This window comes from Tenrec ecaudatus, chromosome 12 (genome assembly GCF_050624435.1).
Source record: "Tenrec ecaudatus isolate mTenEca1 chromosome 12, mTenEca1.hap1, whole genome shotgun sequence".
NCBI lineage: Eukaryota > Metazoa > Chordata > Mammalia > Afrosoricida > Tenrecidae > Tenrec > Tenrec ecaudatus.
Window position 1 is genome coordinate 86,013,210 of NC_134541.1, and position 20,178 is coordinate 86,033,387.

At 41.3% G+C, this 20,178-nt stretch overlaps 1 long non-coding RNA gene across 1 annotated transcript in view; it reads left to right on the forward strand.

The window, feature by feature from the left end:
* Positions 1 to 16,985, forward strand: part of LOC142462397 (uncharacterized) — a 68,547-nt gene extending 51,562 nt beyond the window's left edge. Inside the window, exons 4-6 of the long non-coding RNA XR_012787253.1 lie at positions 4,906 to 5,017; positions 8,719 to 8,845; positions 12,817 to 16,985. This is a non-coding gene — a long non-coding RNA (uncharacterized LOC142462397). The remainder of the gene's footprint in view (positions 1 to 4,905; positions 5,018 to 8,718; positions 8,846 to 12,816) is intronic.
* Positions 16,986 to 20,178: the final 3,193 nt, after the last annotated feature.

Sequence of the window (20,178 nt, forward strand, 5' to 3'; positions counted from 1 at the left end):
GCCCCATTGGTCGGGGTCCGAGCAATTTGCGCATCTCCCGGAATGATAGAATTTGCTGATAATGTAACCATGTATAATTGTATTAGAACTTAAATTGTGAGCACTCCAATTTGCAAAAGGCGGGTGGCATAGTGGTTACAGATTGGACTGCTAACTGCAAGGTCAGCAGTTCAGAATTACAAGTCACCCCTGAGGAGAAAAACAAGGTTTCCAATCTTGGTAAGAGTTATAGTCTCCGAAATCCACAAGGGGCCATTCCACCTCCCTTTAAAGGGTCACTGTAACCAGAATCCACTCTGTGGCACTGAGTTGGGTTTAAGGTTTGCATTGCTGATGACAGTGACAACTCTGTCCATTTGCTGCCTCCCCAGTTTGATTAAGCCTCCATTGAATTCCTTTTGATAATTAGCCAAGAATGTAGATCATCTTACCCTTGCGGAAAATGCCTTACAAAATAGATTGCCTGCACTCCTCTCCATCCATCCCCCTCCAAGGGCCTGCCTAGATGTATCCTTGATGGAGCTCACCTAAGCGAGGACAGCACAGGGGCCATTGTTATGAGTCTGGCCTTGATTGCCTCAGTTTGAAGGCCCTGGACCAATCTTTTAAGTCTTTCTATCTAATAATGTGCATGTCCCAATTATGGTCCCATTCCTGCTGCTGCAGTCCCACCTGTATCTGATGTATTGCTTTGCCACCAATCATGATCTGTGACATGGCCTTTTGTTCTGTGTCCTATTTATCTAGGGTCCCGACTCTGAATCCTCAGTTGCATTTGAACTGCTAATGGCCTCCCTTATCCATATGATGTGTGTGCGTATCTTTTGTTGTCTCTTAAAGTTCAATAAATGCTCTCCTCAAATTATGTTTGACAAAGAAGTCACTTTTCCACCCTAACACACAATTTAGCATCATCAGTGCCTCAAGGTACAGTTCTCTGGGACAGCATCTTGACAGCCGTACCTGCAGGTGAGGTCAGGCCCTACAACCCCCTGGCTTCTGTCCTAAATGTACAAAAATTACAAAGTTCTCTTAGTTCTGCGGATAAATTCTCTCTCTGCACCTTAGCCTTATACCAGACACACTTAGCTCTATGTGGGTTGGCAAATCTAGTTCCCCAGATAAGAACTCAAATGTACCCCTATTTCACCTCTAACCTCCTGCCCAAAGGCACTTAGCTCTCTTGTTCTGTGGTCTGGGAATGCCACTGCTCTGTCTCAGGCTCTTGGTTCTGCTGCCACCATGTCTCTGTTGCTGCTTCTTCCCTTCATGTCCACTCTTGTGTCACAGCTGCCTGTCTGCTGGATTGAAGAATTTCTGTGAAAGAATCTGGGATCTAAAGGCCCCTACTCCTGGTTCTTTTTTTTTTAAAGTCATTTTATTAGGGACTCATACAACTCCTAATACAATCCATACATATATCAATTGTGTAAAGCACATTTTTACATTCGTTGCCCTCATCATTCTCAAAACATTTGCTCTCCACCCAAGCCCCTGGCTTCAGGTCCTCAATTTTTCTTCTCCCTCCTCACTCCCTCCTCCCTCATGAACCCTTGATAATTTATAAATTGTTATTTTGTCATATATTTCTGTGTCCCATTTTTCTGTTGTATGTCCCCCAGGGAGGAGGTCACATGTAGATTCTTGAAATAGGTTCCACTTTTCCAACCCAACCTCACTGTGCCCTTCAAATATCACCACTCACACCACCAGTCCTGAGGGGATTATCTGCCATGGCTTCCCTGCATTTTCAGTTCCCATCTGCACCAGTGTACATCCCCTGGTCTAGTCAGACCTGCAAGTCAGGATTCAGACCATGACAGTTGGAGGGGGAGAGGAAGCACCCAGAAACTTGATCAAAGTTGTATTTTTCATCGTTGCTACATCACACCCTGACTGTTTCATCGCCTCCCCAAGACCCTTCTGTAAGGGAATGTCCAGTGGCCTACAAATGGGCTTTGGGTCTCCACTCCACACTCCCCCGCTGATTCACTATGGTAAGATTTTTTGTTCTGATGATGCCTGATACCTGATCCCTTGATACCTTGTGATTGCACAGGCTGGTATGCTTCTTCCATGTGGGCTTTGTTGCTTCTGAGCTAGATGGCCGCTTTTTTACCTTCAAGCCATTAAGATCCCAGATGCTATATCTTTTGATAGCTGAGCACCATCAACTTTCTTCACCACATTTGCTTATGCACAAATCTGTCTTCAGTGATCATATTATCGAGATGAGCGTGCAATGTAATGACTCTTCTCCATCTATCTTGATTGATAATTTGGCTTGGTAGCGTATTCTTGGGTTTGCATTGTTTTCCTTCAATTTTTTGAAAATGTTACTCCACTCTCTCTTCTTCATAGTTTCTGCTGATAGGTCTGATCATATTCTTATTTGGGAACCTTTATATATGATTGCTTGTTTTCCCCTAGCTGCTCTCATGATTTTCTCCTTTTCCTCAAAGTTGGATAATTTAACTATTATGTGCCTTGATGACTTCTTCTTGGGATCCAGTCTTGCTGGGATTCTTTCAGCTTCCTGAATGGTTGCCTTGTTTTAATTCACTAAGCTGGGGAAGCTTTCCTCCAAGAATTCTCTCACTACTGTTGCAGATGACTTCTTTGTTGTGTCTTCCTCCAGTAAGCCAATAATTCTAATGATGTACCGCTTCATAGCATCAGACTTAGTTCTTAAGTTTTCTTCAGCTTCTCTGATGATCTTATTAGATTTTTGTTCTCGTTTGTTGAAGTCTGCTTGGCTGTCCTCCAAGTCACTGATGCGGGCCTCTGATTCTTCCAGTTGCTTGTCGAGGTCCATGAGTGTGCTACTGGTTTTTGTTATCTCCTCCCTAAGCTCCTGTATTTCTCTTTGATTTATGGTTTTTACCTTTTCTATCATTTCATCATTTTTCTGTATTGTTTCCCTCATATCCCCTGACTCCAAGTAACATTCTGAAAATTTCTTTCTGTGGCAGCTCAATGTCTGCTTCCTCTATGCATGCATTATGTTCAGGACATCTTCTGGCTTTGCCTTTTGTTCCTCTCCTTTTTTTGTTGAGGTTTTTGGGGCTGATGGCTGCTTGTGTTGCGTTGTTTTAGATGAGCCAGGTGCCATTTTCCAGGGAGTCGAAGAGCACTGGCTCTCTCTGGGAGACTTTGAACTGCCTATAGCTTATTTCACTATGGAATTAACCTACCACTTTGTCCTCCTGTGGCTTCCCTCTCGGGGGAGTGACCCAGAAGGGTTGCCTGCTTTGGTGTTGCAGAGGTTGGGCAGAGGCTCCTGCAGTAACTTTTGTTGAGGAGTGTTGGCCGAGCTGCCTTATGCCCCACAGGCACAAAGGCTGGAAGGAGTTCCCCAGTCAGAAGTTGAGCAGAGTATCCCCTGTTGGGGGCCAGCAGGGATTTTTCCAGCCTGCTAACTACACAGGGTGGAGCTCACCTAGCTGCGTGTGGCTCAGGTGTAAATGCCCTAAGCTAAGGGAGTGGTCTGGAGGTTAGCAGTAGAGTGTGAGAGACCAAGAAAGAGGAAAAGAGGAGAAAAAAAAGTTAAAAAGCAAGCCAAATGTGCCCATGAGGGGCGGGGGAGGGGGAATATAGTGAAGAGATGGATAGAAAGCAACAATGTAGCTGAGCCCTTATCCAGGCCAGAGGAGCTGCAAGGGTTTAATCCTTGTTCGGAGGTGGTAGCAGCATGCTGTGGCTGTGTTGAGAAAAGGCTGCTGCACAGCCCTCCAAGACTGATAGGGTGACAGAGAGGAGATGCAAAGGTCTAGTGCCTGCCCCAAGGCAGGTGGTGGCAAACTGTGGCTGTGTTGAGACCAAGCAGCCCTACAGGCTCCAAATGGTCCTGGCTCTGGCAGAGACAGTGGCGGGGCAAAGGTCAAGCCCCAGCCGGCCTCCACTGAAGTAAACCAAAAGCCCCCAGCCCCTCAAAACCCCATGGGTCTGTGCCTACTTATCTTTATGATGCTCCTCCTGCATTCCAGCAGTGTTCAGTTATCTCTAAGTAACTCTCCTAGCTTGAATTCTGTGGAGTTCCTCTGGTGTTTGTTACTCCTTCGCCATCTTGCCGGAAGTCCCCCTGGTTCTTCTTTTTTGTTGGTAGTGAGATCCCAATTTCTGTCTCTGAAATAACTCAATTAGTTGTAACATGAATTCCAAAGTAACTAATCTGTAGGTTAGGTTTCAGACAGTTTATTTACATAACCACAAGGCACAACGGGACCAATGTATTGTTGGCCAAGCTGCCCGATTGTCTTATATGAGACTGTAACTTTATAACGGAGTAAAAAGCCATGTCACTCATGCTTTCGAGGAGAAATTGGTGGTTTCCAATTGCTGACCTTGCAATTAGCAGCCTGACAGTAACCACTATGAGGGACAACTTTTCCTCGTTCACATTGGCAGGCGACAAACCCAGGTAAATAATTTGGAGGAAGTTAAGGGGGCATAGCTAGACTGTGTACTTGTATAGACCACCTGTCTGACTCAGTGATTCTCAACCTTCCTAATGCTGCGACCCTTTAATGCAGTTCCTCATGTTGTGGTGAAGCTCCAACCATAAAACTACTTTTGTTGCTACTTCATGACAGTAAGTTTACTACTGTTATGAATCAGGCAACCCCTGTGAAAGGGTCCTTCAACCCCCAAAAGGGTCTCAACCCATAGGTGGAGAACCACTGATCTAACTGCATTAGGTACTACAAATAATGGTATATTAAAAACATTATCTATATTGGGATTCAAAAGTGCACTCATTATTGGGGGATATATACTTCTTCATTTACATTTATATGTAATTTATATATGTATAGATATAAATTTCAATCTAATAAATGTCATATAAATGTTTATTATGGAGCCTTGTTTTTGACATGTGTTAAGTGTTGGACTTCTATCCTCAAGGTCAGAGGTACACACCCATTAGCATCCTGTCATGGCTTTAGAATCTTGGAAGCTCTGTACAGCAGTTCTCCTGTGTCCTATCTGCAGCTTATATGTCTAACTCTACTTGATGGTGAGTTTAAAAGTGTTTCTAAAGTTATTTTACAATTTATAGTTCTCCTATAAAATAATCTTTAGTTTATAATAGCTCTTTATATATCCCATGTAAAATGTTTCCAGATGCTTTAATTAACATAATCATCTTAAAGGTTCATTGATTTGTCATTCTCTTTGAGAGTCACACAGCAAGGAATTGGTAGTTTGTATGCTGTGGGGTAGGGATCCAACTCTTTGTTTATTTTTTTATATTTATATTTGATTGCCCAATCTCTATTTGTTATAAAATAATCTTTTATTCACATGTGTGAACATTATGAGTTTTAGATTTTATTGCTCATGGTATAAGCATGTTTCCCATTACTCAGTAAGGGCACCGTTAACAGTATTGGGGACTTTGGGTGTTTAGAAGAAGGAAAGAACAGTAACAGCACCTGGACCTATTGGTTATGTGTTACACTGTATTCTCCCATCAGCCTGCCGATGGTGCATCACCAGCAGCTTAGAGGAAGGAGGAAGAGTGCCTTGTATTATTACTTTTGGGATTTCCTCACGAGAGATTGAAATTTGTGAGCATCATTAGAGCTGATCCAGATAAGACAGAGCATCCCAGTTGCCTGTAGTGTCCTAAGGACCAAAGAAAATGGCCAAGGCTCAGGTGCTTCTGATGTGTTTTATCCTTTTCTGTATTTTCTACTGGAATTGTAGGAGCCTGTATAATACTGATTCAGTTCATTGGAAAAGCAGAAATTTGAAATAGTAGAACTTAGAGCTAAACTTTTACTCTGATTTCAACATTTGGCTGGAGAAGATTAGGAATATATTGATCATAGGATTAACAATAAACTATTGACATTGAACATAATATAGCACTGAGGATTCTTTGGATAACATTATCTTCCAGCTCATAATTTATTATTCTATGGCCAGCATATCTTTCAAATTATATGCTATACATGGTTTTTAAGGAGAAATAAAATCACTTCTTTAGGAGAGTTCAGTAGTCCATGGGATTTTTGTTTGAGTAACTTTCTTTAATGCTTATTTCTGAAGGTGATATGTTAAATACTCTCCCACACAGCAGCATTCTCATCAATGCATCTAAAATGGGTCTTGTTGCATTAGTGGTTTAAAAATGAGACAGCATCTCACCTCCTCTAACTAGAGATGCAGGAGAGAGAATTAACTGTCAACATCAGCTCTGATTCATATGAGGCAGAGCTTAGACAGACCTGTACCCTCCAATGGTTTTCCAGTCTGACACCAGTATCTTTGCCACACTCCTCTCCTACTCAGCTTATTCTTTTTTTTTTTTTGCAGTGGCCATGGACTAATTACAGTCCAGAGTCACAGGTACAAGTTTTACTCAGTAACAGAGTATAATTTGGTATCAGAATTAGTAGGCTACACATTGACTTTCATATTAAAGAACCATGTAGGCACATTTGCTCTTCTTCAGGGAAGGCCTGTTTTCCCTGGCCCCTATCAGACATTTTTCCTTCTAAAGATAGGCTCATTTCTTAGTTCCATCTTTATATGGTCCTCTCAACTACTTTTGGATATCCTCTTCTTGATCTTGCCTGCCTGTCCCACTTTCTTGGCTGAAAAGCCCTTTCTGGACCTGACACCATTGGCTCTGTCACTCTGTCCCTTCTGCCCTGGTCATTGTCTCCATTGGTGCAGCTCTTGACCCATGAATAGTACAGTTCATTTTGCAGGAGCAGCAGTAGACCCATCCCTATGTGGTAGAGGTTCAAGATGGTCCATGATTTGCTCAGCAACATCTCACAAAACTCAAAAGTCAACAAGTAAATAAATCGCTCTTCAAGATGTGGAAGCTGGTGAGTTCCAGATCTATATAAAGGTCAGGAATCAGTCTGTAGGGTTTTCCTCATTGATTTGTTTATAAACGCTGATGAACCAGATCATCAGGTCAGACCACAGTCCACTGCCTCACAAAGAGAAGTTGTTGAATCTCGTCAGCTAATAGGTTGCAGGGGCTGAGGAACCCAAATTGGAAGGTCAGACAGCAAGCTAATGGCTCATAGAGTGGAGGAAGCTCTCAAGTCAGGTCACACAGGCAGCTCATAGTTGCCATTCAAGGAAATGCCACATTAATTTTTTGGAAGCTGCAAATCCTTAATCCATGGGTTCATTCTGAACTGTGTGGCTGCAGGGGCTAATAAACCCAAATCAACAGCTCAGATGACAGGATAATGCCTCACTGTCTCCTCTCAAACCATGCCTGCAGGCAGTTCTCTCTCTCCCTCTTAATAAGATGGCTTCTTGGGCCAACCCAGCATCTTCCCTGCCTAGGCAAGATTAGGAAGGCTCCAGAGATCCACCCAGCAGAATTAGGCTGGGGGCGCCTTGGAGAGCATGTGGTGAAAGATGGCAAGTTCAAGAGGACCTTGCAATTAAAGTTAAGATAATTCACTCCAAAGGTGGCTGAGGAGAATTTGTCCTAAGGTTGTCAAGAGGAGCTTGTCCTAAGGTGGCCTTTAAGAGCTTAGAAAGTTGTTCTGCACTCAGTAAGGGAGATAATGTCTATGAACATTCTGATCTTGGTTCTGACTTATAGCTTCTTGTTCCTGATCCCGAGTTGTACCTTGTTCATTAATAGACCACTTTGATCTATTGAGTGTTGTGTGACCACAGCAACAGATTATCAAACCCAGAAGTGAGACAGAGTGGTGTGGAAGGATTGACTTGTTTTAGAGTTGACAAAAAGTGTTGGAGAGTTGAGGTATGTTTGACCTCCCCCATCTGCACTGTTCCCAGTACTTATTGCCACTGAAGGTACCGAGCCTCTAATAATGGTGATGCTGGTAGAAACCCTAATGCCATTTAATAACAAATAGGTCTTTATCTACCTTGTGTGATTATAAAGCTGAGCTATTTCTAGAACATTCAGATAATGTCACTGGAACTCAAAATTCTAATGTTAAGAGTGGGTGCATTATTTTCAGGCACTGGGGTCCCCAACACTCCAAAAGTGATCCTCAGGAGTGACATTGCAATTGTGAAAATATTAAAAGACAGAGAGCAGACAGCTGGACACAGGGGCTCTCTTCCCATGTCAGGCCTGAGAGAGTGAATATATTTTCCAGTGGGTATATATAATGGAGCTTACAGGTCTTTCCATAAGGCGTTCGTGTCATGCAGTTAGCATGTACATAGTTAATGGGTCATATCATAAGCGGGTAAAATTCTAAACAAGCAAGATGCTGAGTTACCATCTTGACCTAGTGTTAGTTGACTTCAAACCGGCCCTGTGCCCTCCCCAGGTGTTTGCTACATTTATGTTGGGCTGGCTCTAGAACCTGATTGCTCAGATATACAGATAACCTTCAGGCATAGTGAAGTAGCCAGGTACAGAAATGATTCCTCTACTATGGGAGCTCCTTTAAGCCTGCTCCTTAATGTGGAGCTAGCTATTGTGGGGGCACTGTATTTGACCTGGAGAATGTATTTGAAAACATTTATTTCTCAGAACACTGGAGATCTTTCTAAAATTAGGGCTAGTTTTCTCGGCTGATGGTCGTGAATGTAGAAATAAGGTAAAATATTTTGTACCAAGTCCTCAGTTAATGACGCATTATGGAATGAACTACCACAATAGTTTTTATTATTGTTTTCCTTTTTTTACTGTAAGATATATTTTTTTAAAATCTTCAAATGGAAAATACTTCATTAAGTAGACCCCTCTTACTACAGGAACCACTGACATTCAACGATGTGGCTGTAAAGTTCACCCGGAAGGAATTGTAGCTCCTGAACTCTGCTCAGAAAACCCTATATCAGGATGTGATGTTGGAGAACTATCACAACCTGGTTTCCATTGGTGAGGAGAATTCTCAAGTCATTGACCTCGTCACTGGCTTTTCCTGTCTTATATGTTAAAAACTTTGCGGTGTTTGTGGTATTCTCAAAGAGGTAGATTCTCATTGCATTTTCTCATCCTAGGTTAGTGGGTTAGGTCTTCTACCCTTGAAAGAATGCTATTTACTTTGTTCCTTTGAACATTATTTTTCTAGAAATACAAAACTGCAGTCTTTACAAACTTTACGTTAATTTTGGTGTGTCCAAGATTCTGTAATTTCCCTTAAACAGGTTATCTAATTGTCACCCCAGAAGCTTTCTCTCAATTGGAACAAGAGAACTGTGTTTGGTATTAGAAGCAAGCTATAGTGGAATTTTCTCAGATGCATGGTCAAAACACCTTAAGGGGAATTGGCTGGGGTAGTTGATTGAACAGGGAGAAGGCCTCATATCTATGAAAGGTGTCAGAAAATGCATAAAAGTGTGTGCTACTTTGTATGTGAGAGTTCACTTGTCCAAGATGTTGAGGGAAGTACACCTGTAGCTCTTATGAGATTAGATTTCCATTTTCTTGTTTTACACTAAGTGTGTTTGCTTCCATAATTTTCTTTAACATTCTGAAATTTTCCCTTCTTTTATGTTTCCACTTTACTATGAAAATCTGTCTTGCACGCTTCTCTCCAAACAGAGAACTCTGAATTAGTAACTGTCCTCTGAATACAGCACATTCCTCCCCTACTGAGTAAGAATGGATATCCATTTGCAGTATGCAGCACCATCTTGCATCTTGAGCTCCCACCATAAACGGGTCTCCTTTGTGCTTCCTTAGCTTCCCCCCTTGGAGTTTCTCTAAAGATTTGGTGTCCATATTCTCATTTGATGTCCTGTTCCTTTAAAGTTTTCTTCATGCAGGTGATGTCAGTTCTTTCTGTTTTCTTAGAGAGATGGTCAATTTGCCTTCTCTGTTGGAATTCTTTAACAGACATATTTCCCCATATTTTACTCCTTTTGGTGAAATATATTTATGACTTCTGTTGTTTCCAGGTATCTAAAATCATCTTCCTAGCAAGAAAATTATCAGCTTAAAGTATACTTTAGCACTGTACCTTACATTTTTTTCTACCTGTAAGATTTTTTTAAGTTGTCTGTTCCTCCAATAATTTTTGTAAGTGGAAAGGGCATGTTTTTTTTTTAATTAAGCAATGTCTGCTATATATTTCTTACTATGTAGTGTCCCTTCCTTAGGCCCACCCCTTCTTAACAGGTCCAATACACGAAAGATGACTGTTGCTGCTTCTAAAGAACATTTTTGCAGTATATTCCAATAGGTTTTATTGCTGTTATTCAAACAATGCATAGTACATTCAATATTGCTCTCTTTTCTTTTCTGTCTCTTGAGTAGCCTTTTGGTTTCCATGTGTAAGTTGCCTTTCATGTCATCCCACATCTCATCTGGTCTCTGTCATTAGTCTTCAGTCAGACTTTTATTCCTCATGTTTATTCTTTACATAGTCTCTAAGCTGTGCTCTAGCTACTTTGGCTAGCTTCTACTTGGATTTGAGCAATTTATGATCTGTTCCACAGTTAACCCCTGGGCGTGTTTTGACTTATAAGCTTCTCCACCATTTCTTTCTGTAGATGTGGTTGATTTGATTTTCATTTGTTCCATTCCGGAAAATCCATATGTGTAGTTTCCATTTCTGGTGTTTAATAAGGAATTTGCTATGAATTCATCATTAGTCTCAAAATGTTATCAGTGAACCTGTGTGTCATTTCTGTTACTAAGGTCACATTTTCCAACTACTGCTACTTTCCCCAAATTTTACACTTATCAGTGTGTATGATTGTTTGGTTGATCAATGTCAGGCTGAAAAATTCATGTGAAAATTTCAATATATATTTTTAAATATTTTATTGGGAGCTCTTATAGATATCATAACTTCCCATAGTTCAGTTACATGGAGCAGTCCTGTACAATAGCTACCACAGTTTGAACACTTTTTCTTCTTTAATTCCTTGATATCAGCTCTCCTTTATCCCTTCTCCCCTCAATTTCATTATTGTGGTGGTAAACAGAACCTGGATGAAAGTGTGAGCAGCAGCCTTATATCTGTACTCCTGACCACAGGGCTTGGAAGACCAGTTCTAGTGTTGGAAGAAAACCCCCACAAGTCCCAAAGCTAGAACTGCTAATGAGCAATCTCCAGACAGAGATTTCCCCCCAACTGCCCTCCAGGAAGATGTTAGTATACAGCTGCTACAGGTGCCTGACTTCTTGCTTCTCAGCTGAAAGATGCCTAGCTTTGAAAGCAATCAGGTTCCCTTTGTTGCTGTCACTTAAGGAATCAATTATCTCTTTCTCTCTTAAATGCCCACTGGATGGGTCCTAAAGGACTGGTGTGTAATTGAAGGGCAGAAATAAAAAGGCTTTGCATTCTTTCACCAATTTATATAATCTCAGGGCATGCAGCTCCCCCGCCTCCCACACAAACACAGGCAGACACCTAGCTACCTAACAAGGTAGGCAGGATCTTTAGCCTCGGGATCCCTGAAATAATTGGATGAGCAACTTAAGACCAGTGCTGAGGGTAGGTGGAGTGGAGTAATTGTCTCCTGAGCGGGGAGAACAATAACAACAACATGTCTGCTCTTGTCGTTAAAGCTGCTGGCAGATAGTAATTAGCCATGCGCTTGTATGAGGTATCATTAAGGTGGCACTACAATGAAAGGATAGTGTGGCGATGATATTTAACTAAGAGTATGTGACTGGGACTCTTCTCCAACTTTGTGAATGCTTCTATGTTTGCTTTAATTGGTGCACAAAACTGAATAACACTTGTACTAACTGGTCTTGCTTGCAGGCATATGAATATTAGCCTACCACTGACAAAATTATACATCAGGGAAGATATTGCAGTGTGCTTTTGGATAATGAATATGATGCCAATCTTCTTGAATTTGTCGATCTCAGCCTTATAAACCACTTGATTATCTAATTAAAAATAGCCAGTACCAGTCTATTAAAGTTGAATAATGCATACACTATCAATTTTTACCATTCCATTTTGTTTTGACAACTTGCAATTTTTCATGACAATATTGCATGTATGCCATTTTCCATCCTCTAGTAAGAGGATATTAGCAGCTATTTTTTCTCATTTTCAGTCATGCCATGTCAAGCACTGAAGGTCCCCAAAGCTTTTCCTCCATCTACATCATTATGGTTGACTGTACTTTGAGGATTTAGTACTTGTTCAGTGTTATTTCATTGCCATTAAACCTGAGGGGTTCATGTTCCAGAAGTCGATCACCAGATCTTCCTCCCAGTCCCTATTTCTGGAGAATCCATTAAGACCTGTGCACCATGGGTGGTCCTGCTTGTATTTGAAACACTGGGTGGCAGTGCTTCTGGCATCACAGCAACCTGCACGCCACCACAGGACAGCACTGTAAGAGGAGTGCTGTGAGCTAAAATACAGGCTCCACAAACATAAGGAATGTGTTTCTGTACCATAATCCCTTTCATATATACCTGTAAAAATTGTTTTCTCCCAAGTAGAATATTCGCCATGTTTCGCATTCCCAACTTTATCTAGCACTTAGTTGTCTTTCAGTAAAGATTGATTAAATGAATACATTTAACCTCTACCAAATGGAATTAGCAAGTCATATCACTCCTGTGGTCTATTGGTCTCATGTCTTCCTTCTGTTATGTTTGTTGTATGTATTCATGTACCTCTTTAAGCAAATATCAAACCTGTGTCCATTTATCACTTTCATATCCAACCTGATTTCTATAGTAACTATTTTTACCATTTGAATTGTTTACATGATTGTATTTCGTCCAATGGGCAATAAACATTAAGCATAGTGTTTTATTTATAGTCATAAAAGAGGGTTGTCACTAAAGATCTACTTTATATCAATGTGTATTTTATGGGGTCCATTGAAAACCAAGATATTTAAAAGAGTCAATGTTGTGTTCTTTTATAGAAATCCAGAAAGATGATGATCATTTGCTTGAGCACTTGCAATGTGAAAGATGCATTGACAGAATGGAGTGGTGCTACAAATGTAATACATATTCTCAGCATAAAAATAATTTTCCTCCAAAGGAAACTTATGAGATGTTTGGATTACATGAAAAAAATGTAAAATCAGATTTAATCATTCTGGAATTAAATCAGAACAGAAGCAACAAAATACAGAAGATGAGAAAACTTTTCTCCACAGTGAACAAGAGCAATTTAATACTGAAATGAAATTCCCTGAGTGTGAACCACCCAGGTTCATGAAGTCACAGTGCATTCAGCATCAGGAGTCTGATGAAATTGAGAAACTACACACAGGCGATAAATGTGGAACAACCTTCATTGAAGACTCTGTGTTCTATGAACACCAGATTATTGGTATACTAGATAAGACCTACGAATGCAGTCAGTGTGGGCAAATATTCAAGAAAATGTTCAAACTCAATGAACATTATCAAAAAAGTCATGAAGGACAAAAGCTAGGAAAATGCTTGCAATGTGGGAAAAATTTTCACAGTGTATCATACCTCAAGGGACATCAGGAACCTCATGTGGCAGGAATGTCCTATGTATGCAGTGAATGTGGGAAAGGCTTCACTAGGAAGAGTGATCTCACTGCTCATCAGCAAACTCATACTGGAGAGAAACCCCACATATGTGGTGAATATGGAAAAGCCTTTATCAGGAAGACTCTTCTCACTGTTCATCAGCGAACTCATACTGGAGAGAAACCCCATGTATGTGGTGAATATGGCAAAGGCTTTAGCCAGAAGAGTAAATTTACTGTTTATCAGCGAACTCATACTGGTGAGAAATCCTATGTATGTGGTCAATGTGGAAAAACCTTTCTCACGAAGAATGTTCTCACCGTTCATCAGTGAACCCATACTGGAGAGAAACCCCATGTATGTGGTGAATGTGGAAAAGCCTTTATTCGGAAGCATGCTCTCACTGTTCATCAGCGAACTCATACTGGAGAGAAACCCCATGTGTGTAGTCAATGTGGAAAAGCTTTTATCAGAAAGAGTAAAGTTACTGTTCATCAGCGAACTCATACTGGAGAAAAACCCCATGTATGTGGTGAATGTGGAAAAGGCTTTATCCAGAAGACTGCTCTCACTATTAATCAGCAAACTCATAGTGGAGAGAAACCACATAAATGTAGTGAATGTGGCAAAAGCTTCATTCGTAAAGGAAATCTCAAAACTCATATAAAAATTCACAGGAGTAAAACCCTATATATGTGGCAAAGGCTTTATCCAGAAGATTTCTCTCACTGTTCATCAGCTAATTCACACTCGGGAGAAACCCCATGTATGTCATGAATGTGGAAAAGCCTTTATCTGGATGGCTTCTCTTACTGTTCATCAGTGAACTCATACTGGAGAGAAACCCCATATATGTGATGAATGTGGAAAAGCTTTCAGCCAGACACAATGCCTTACAGCACATCAGAGATTTGACAAAAGGAAAAAAGCCCTTTGCATGAATTAAATGTGGAACATCTTATATGTGGACATCAGATCTCGTTAATCATGAGAAATTTTCAACAAGAAAAACTTTCATTGGAGTTAGTGTAACAAAGCTTTCAAAACAAAGGAAGAGGTGCTGGAGTTTGGCCTGGGCCAAGTGTGTGAACGGACAGTTGTGACTTACCATATGGGTACCCGTGTTCTGTGTTGCTGTCCCTCTACTGACATGGCCCACCATCTTGGCGACAGATGACCTTCCAGACTTCCACAGAGTGCATGTTCTTCCTCAGATGCATGAAGGTTCCCTAGACTATACACGGTAGTCCCTGGAGAAGTGCTGACAAGGTGGGGAAACCACAGCTTCTGAGAGGAAAGCCTCACTGCCTTCATTCCCTTGTCTCTGCTGAAACTGAGTTTGTGTCTGGGCTCACACTGAGTTCCCATCACTGTGTAACTTGCACAGTAATACATGGCCGTGACGTCAGGATTCACAGAGCTCAGTTTTAAATTAACCTGGTTCTGGGATGTATCCCTGGTGATGCTGACTCAGTACTGGAGAGCTAGATTATAGTTTGTGCCCCCCATTCTCCCATATTATCCCAATCCACTCCAGATCCTTTCCTGGAGCCCGGTGCACCCAGGTCACATGATAGCTGGTTAAAGACAATCTAGAGACCGCACAAGTGAGAGATAGGGTCTGTGAGGGCCTCACTAGTCCAGGGCCTGACTCTTGTACCTGCACCTGGGCCTATACAGCTGGGGATAGAGAGAAACCCAGTGAGTCATGTGCCCCGATTCTTCACTCCCAGACTTCATGTCTGACTCCCTGAACCACTCACCACCCTGAGTTGCCAGAAAGAGGAAAACCCACACATGCTTCATGTTCATGTGGATAAGATTCGTGACACCCAGAAAATGCTCTCCAGGTGAGAAGGATTATGAATTTAAGTCCTTGCATGTTGTGGTTTTATTTGGGTTCTTGTCAGGCATTTGCGTGTGGGAGGTGCATGGTATGTAAAGGTGGAAAGGGCTGAATGGGGCCTCTGCCTCTGGGACTCACACTAGAAAAGTGATGCTGGTGGAGTCCTTGAGAGAACACAGCCCTCTCTTTGAGGTCTTCACTCTACCAATCATGCGGACATCTGTGCAGATTTTAAGTTTAATGTAGCTTTACATCTATTACCATCAGAAGTACACAGATGATCTGGTGAAATTAAAGACAATCTCTATGCTTACCATGCAATGGAATCAAGACTAGGCCTACCTGAATCTTTTCATTCCTTTGACCACGTAGGGAAACAAGTATATGTCTCCCTAAAACTCCTTTCCCCTATAACATTTCAGAATATTTGGGAAAGGATAAAATATACTGCGTTATAGTCCATGTTTAATATTGGAAAAAAAGTGTTTCCTACCAACAAGGTTATTTGTGGGGAAACAGGAACCCACAGAAGTCTTAAGAAGGTCATATTTCTTCCCATGGATTAGTACCCTCTGTGGGTGATGGGTATTCTGAGCCCCCTGCTGACAGCAACCCATCACATACAGGAGAGGTGTTTCCTGGGCTTACACAGTCTTCCAACTTCTGTGGGGCACACAGTAACATTTTCTCTGGTCATAAGCATTCAGATTGTTGGTCAGGAGTGTTACCTGGAGTTGTCTCTGCAGATTTCCAAACACGGGCACTGGAGCTACCATAGTGGTCAGCACAGCAGCTCTAACTGCAGTCTGTATCCAGGCTCCTGTGGGGCCTAAGCACCCCTGCAAGTCAACTTTCTCCCTGAGGTTATTTTTACCTCTGGTCCCTCAGTGGGAAAAGCTTTAGAGGTAGAGAGTGCTACAAGTTGCAAACACTGTGAGCTGGATACAGTGAAAGGAAGTATGATCTACAGACATAGCTCTTTATACAGATTTTGATATTGAGATGTACGCCACAAAAAATACTGGTAAAGAAAATCTGGCTCAAAGACAAAGATATTCTACAGGATTTAGGCTGCCTTCTTTACAGAGGAACGGGGAAGTATTTAAATCAGGCTTCTATTCAAAATAATTGAAACTGGAACGTTTTAGTTAATTATTTGATGTTAAGGGGAAAGTTTCTAGTCAGAATTATTTTGGGGGTGGTTTTCTGTTATGTTTGATGGGAAATTTTGCAGATGTTTTTAATTGTTGAAAACAATACTCTAATGCCACTGAACTACACCTGAGAAGAATGTTGCAAATAGTATTTTGTTGCATGTTTCATGAGAAAAATATGTTCCAATACATGATAGAAAGTTTTGCACACATAGCTGCAAACGGACAGAAATTCTTGCCAGTACAATATTTCAAAAACTTTAAAATATTGAACAGGAAAAGGGATTGTGATATAAACCAATAACTGAATTTACAATAAAAAATTTCATAATGAAATAGTCTATGTTTATTATTTTATTTGATTATTTGTTTTTTGCCCAAACCATCTTATAGTTAGCTGTGGTCGTCATATAATCATTTGTCAATTTCACAGGATTAAGAGTGAAGGGGTGGAGTCTAGCCAGTTAATCAGATCATAGCCAATGTGGCCTCTGTGTTGGAGTGGCCTCCTGAGGATTCTGGGAACTCCTTCATTCCTCCTTGAATGTAGGAGTCTGTCTCTCTCTGTCTCTTTCTGTTGACTTCCTGGGAGACATTGCAGCTGACAAGATATGTGGAACTATGTGAGTGCTCTCAGCTGGAGAAATCACGTGGACCCATGCGAGCGCTGAGATGCTTACAATGCCACCAGATCCAGAAGACTTCCCACCCACTGGCCTGTGCTCTTGCTGCATTTGGCATCATTGCATGTGTTTTGTGAGTCTGAAGAAGACTTTAAAAATACGTATCGGACATATGGTCTAAGATTGGACTTAAGGAATTGATCTGGACTGGGCTGGGATGTTTTCTTGATATTTGAGTTCTCTTGTACATAAAGCTATTTCTCAAGGACGTGAGTGTCTATGAATTTGTTTCTCTAGTCTACCCATAGTAACATAGATATCATATCATCCCACCGTTCCATCACATCAAGCAGGAGGAAAACATCTTTCTTGAACTTTTTAATATCGGCTCCCTTTTACCCCACCTATTGCCCCACTGTATCTCCAAGAAATCCTTGTTTGTCTTGCTGCCTCTATACATTTATCAATTCTGGGTTCGTATACTGTTAAACAGAAAGACACATAACAAAACTCAAGAGAATTACCCCCAATTGCAAAATACATCTGAGGTGAACCCAAAAGGAATTGCAAGTTGAGGAAGAAGGCAGTCCAAGTGTACTCTTCTGTCCTTCCCTGGAGTCCAGGACTGAACCAGTTGTGTTTAGGATCAATTATGTCAGTCTGGCTCCTGGGATGTGGTGACCTTGCTGGATCACTGCCTTTCCAGGGGCTTCTGTGTTCAAACATACTCTTTAGGTCTGGTGTCCTACAGCCTGCCCCTTCTACCTTTGGTTGAACACATGCTAACATTCCCCAAACTGATTGTTAAATATATTACAAGGAATACAAACGACGACGACAAAACTAACTCCCTGCCTTCCAGTAGATTCTCCCTCATAGCACAGCCCTATTTTGTCATCTTTGCTGGTGAGGAGGGAACACTGTTCTTTTAGCAGCTCAAACGAAGGATGCTTACAAAACAACATCCCTGCACTGGCCGCAAAGTGAGACTGCTGGCTGGGGGTAGTGAGACCCGTTACTGATGAGCCAGCTCCATCTCTTCTCTGTGTGTGCAAAGTACTGTTGCATGCAGTATTTGTTGGTAAACTGTGCTTTTGCTGGGGACCGCAGACAATGGTTTAACAGATTCATGCTGTTAAGTTGACCTTACATTACAATAGAGGGGGATACTATTGGAAGGAAGAATAAGGCTATTTTTGTACATCTACCTTTAAATTGAAGCAAAGCAAGTGAAAAAATATATTTAAAAGGAAAGCTAAGTGTTGGATCGGCCCTGTGAACAGCTCACTGCTGTGGGATTGCCAAATTTGCAGGTAGGTAGCTGGGTTGGGGCCTGGGATATAATACCAGGTGTCCTTTAAATTGGTTTATCCACAGAGAGCACAGCTGTGCTCTCAATCATGCCGTCGGAGTTCATAGCACCTTCCTGTGCTTTGCTTCCCTTGCAGGTGCTGTGGCAACTCCCGGCCGAACTGTTGATACTTCAGGATCATCCCACAGAAGCCTGCAGAGACAACTGGAGGCTTGATGGTGAACCACAAGGTCTGCAGAGGGAGGAGAGCTCCCACTGGTGATAATCCCTAGCTATGCCCAGCTCCTTCCTGCAGATGATTAGATCAAGCCACGTGGAGAGAGTCTCAGCACTGGGGAAACAGGAGTGCTTGGAATCTGCCAGGTGCAGGGCTAGGTGTCGGTGGAGGTGTTTCTATATTGCTTTGAGAAAGGAATCACAAAATGCCTCACCGTGCTAGTAGAAATAGGACCTGGTATTTCCAGCTTTCCGGCACTTGTCCTGCACAGGCCAGGTACCTTTCAGAACTGGTGCCCAGACTGTAGCCTGATCCACTTCTGAATGTACACTCCTCCCTGGGCCATTCATTGTAATAGAAAATTGACACCCCAGGACCACGCATAAACAGCGGATAATTCTGAGCTGTTTAGGAAACCACTGTTATAAGCACAATAAAAGTGCACTCTTCTAAAAATAATTCACAGGGTACATAAGGGACTGTAGTGGATTGGTTATACTCCTCCCTTGCCCCAAACCACAATAACCTCTGGAAATACAGACTGGTATCTCTCATGAATATAGATGCCCAAATCCTCAACAAAGCCCTGGTCAATAGAATCCAACAGCATATAAATTTATTTTAAAAGACCAATATTCTCAGGTCAATGAATCAGGACAGAAAACCCAACAATAAAAACATCCACATATAATTGATTTTTACATTGGCCCAAAAGACATTAAATGGGAAGCAGGTGCCCTCCTCAATAAATGGTGCTGGAAAATCTGGATAACCACCTGCAGAAGAATGAAATGAAATATCTCATTCTATGTACTAAAATAACTCCAGGTGGATTAAACACCTACATGTAAAATCCAGAGCTAGCAGGATCATTAGTCCAGGGAATACATGGGTTGGCAGAATTAACAAAAGAAACATACTCCATAGAAGGTAACATAGATGAATGGGACCTATGAAAAAGAAAACACTTGTGTAAATCAATAGAGTTTATTTAATAAAAGAGTAAAAAGAGAGCCCACAGACTGGAAAAGGATATTTAGTAATGACACATCATATAAAAGACTAATGATTAAGATCCACAGAATTTTACAAGGTTATAGCAAGAAAAAAACTTTTGATAAGATGGGCTAAAGACCTGAACAAACAATTCATACAAGATGATAGATAAATGGCTAATAAACACATGTGGAAATGTTCTAGGTCTGTAGTCATTCAGGAATTGGAAATCAAAACAACAATGTGATACCAACTAAAGCCCAGTAATGTATCCCAATTTAAAAACAAAACATAACAGAACAATAAAGGGTGGACAGGGTCTGGTGGGATAAGGACTTTTGTACAACTGCTAGTAGTCATGTAAATATGTACAGCCACTATAGAAGGAGATATGGCGATACCTAAAACATATGGAAATTGAACTACCATCTGACTCACCAATACCATTACTGGGCATATACCCCAAAGAAATAAGAAAGAGATGACGAACAGACATGTGTTCCCCCATGATCATTGCAGCACAGTTCACAATAGCACGAAGCTGGAAACAGCCTAAATTCCCATCAAGAGAAAAGTGGATACATTAAAAAACAACTCTGATGTAAACACACAAATAATATGAATCCCT